Source organism: Portunus trituberculatus, chromosome 2, assembly GCF_017591435.1.
Source record: "Portunus trituberculatus isolate SZX2019 chromosome 2, ASM1759143v1, whole genome shotgun sequence".
NCBI lineage: Eukaryota > Metazoa > Arthropoda > Malacostraca > Decapoda > Portunidae > Portunus > Portunus trituberculatus.
In genome coordinates this window covers 4914907-4917335 of record NC_059256.1, presented here as the reverse complement: position 1 = coordinate 4917335, position 2429 = coordinate 4914907, and positions in this window count along the sequence as shown.

Genomic DNA, 2429 nt, shown 5'->3' with positions numbered 1-2429 from the left:
CTTTTCTTTTCGTTGTATTGGCCTGCTGTGGTTATAGAAAGGCAGTATACATGAAACAGCTTCTACGTTTACAGGGAGTGTTTTGATATAGCGCGGGAAAAGGAAAGAGAAAACGAGATATTTGAAAGGTACACTGTGATATTTCCCTCGTTCTCTATTTCTATCGCCTCTTTTCTTGATCTATGAGTATTTCTGGCAATATACCACAGGGAAGTGATCATAAGTAAAGGAATATACACATCTTATCGATCTATGAGTTGATTTATTTATCTATCTATCTATTTATCTTTCTATCTGTCCATTTATCTATTCATTCTGGTGACTACGAGTATTTGGTGATTTTCTACAGCTTCACAAACTCATGTGGGGGTTTAAATAGTGAAGACTGTGGCCATTAATCTTGTGCCCTCCATACACCCTTCCTAATGTCAATAAAATGGTCTAATGGTACACAAACAAACTCTTAAAATGTTAAAATGTCTCCCAGTACTGAAGGGGTTAAAATAGTGAAGACTGTGACCATTAATCTTGTGCCCTCCACATACCCTTCCTAATGTCAATAAAATGGTCTAATGGCACACAAAACTCAAGGTAAAATTGTGCCCCAGTACTGAAGGGGTTAAAATAGTGAAGACTGTGACCATTAATCTTGTGCCCTCCATATACCCTTCCTAATGTCAATAAAATGGTCTAATGGTACACAAAACTCCAGGTAAAAATGTGCCCCAGTACTGAAGGGGTTAAAATAGTGAAGACTGTGACCATTAATCTTGTGACCCTTACTAAGTTCAATAAAATGGTGTAATGGCACACAAAACTCAAGGTAAAAATGTGTCCCAGTAGTGAAGGGTTAAAATGAGTGTCTCTCTGTGGAACACTAATGGGATAATGGGATAATAGGATAGCAGGAGTGTTTAAAGAGCCAAGGATACAAGGATTAATTTTGAGGTGAAGGAAGGGAAAAGGAATAAGAAGGAAAGGAGTTAGATCAAGAGTGAAGGAAAACAAGAGCAAAAATTTGGTTGTGTTGAAAGTTGGCATTGTGTTTTGGTTAAGTTCGATTAAGTTCTATTGAAAGGACAAAGTGTGGACAAAGAGACCGGACATACACACCTACGGCTTGGACACACACACACACACACACACACACAGTGGATGGAAAACTACTTGAGATGGAGGGAGATGAGAACGGTAATAAGGGATGCAAAGTCGGACTGGTTGGTGGTGGAGAGTGGAGTCCCACAAGGTTCAGTGCTGGCACCAATACTTTTCCTTGTCTATATTAATGACATGCCAGAGGGAGTAAACAGTTATATTCATTTGTTTGCGGATGATGTGAAGTTGTGTAGGTGTGTGAAGAGTGAAGAAGATTGTGAAATTTTACAGGCAGATCTGAATAAGATTTGGGAGTGGAGCAAGAGGTGGGAGATGGAATTTAATCTGAGCAAAAGTCATGTGATGGAGATGGGGAAGAGTGGAAGACGGCCAAGAGGGTCATACAAGATGGGTGAAGAAGTAGTGTTGAAAAAGGTGGAAAAGGAAAAGGATTTGGGAGTGATAATACAAGACCATGGGCAGTTTGAGGCTCATATTGATAAGATGTTTGGAGAAACGTATAATTTGATAAAAAATATTGGATTAGCCTTCCATTATATGGATAAAGATATGATGAAGAAATTAATTAGTACGGTAATTAGACCAAGATTGGAATATGCTGGGGTGGTTTGGTCCCCTTATAAAAAGAAGCATATAAGGAAGTTGGAGAGATTGCAGAGAATGGCAACAAAAATGGTTCCGGAATTGGCAGAAATGACCTATGAGGAGAGATTAAAAGAAATGAATTTGCTTACCTTGGAACAAAGAAGAGAAAGAGGAGATTTAATACAGGTTTATAAACTGTTGAATGGACTGGATGAAGTGGATAATGAGCAAATGATGTTGAGAGAGGAAAACTTAAATAGAACTACAAGATCGCATAGTACAAAGATAGCCAAGGGAATATGCTTGAAGGATGTGAAGAAATATAGTTTCCTACAAAGATGTGTGGAGGTGTGGAATGGTTTGAGTGAGGAGGTGGTGTCAGCAAGGAGTGTGCATAGTTTGAAAGGAAAGCTGGACGTGTGTAGATATGGAGACGGGGCCACACCAGTATGATACCCAGGCCCTGTAAAAAAAAAAATTACAACTAGGTGAATACACACACACACACACACACACACACACATTATCATTATACAAGTGTTTTCCTTTACAAATTAATTGATGGTGCGAGTTGGTGCCATTAAAATATAGATGTTAATGGAGTAATCTTTTAATGGCTTCACTGTATATATGGACAGGGATGTTGATTATTATTATTATTATTATTGTTTGTTTGAGCTAATATATATACAATGGTTTATTTGTGTGAGAGAGAGAGAGAGAGAGAG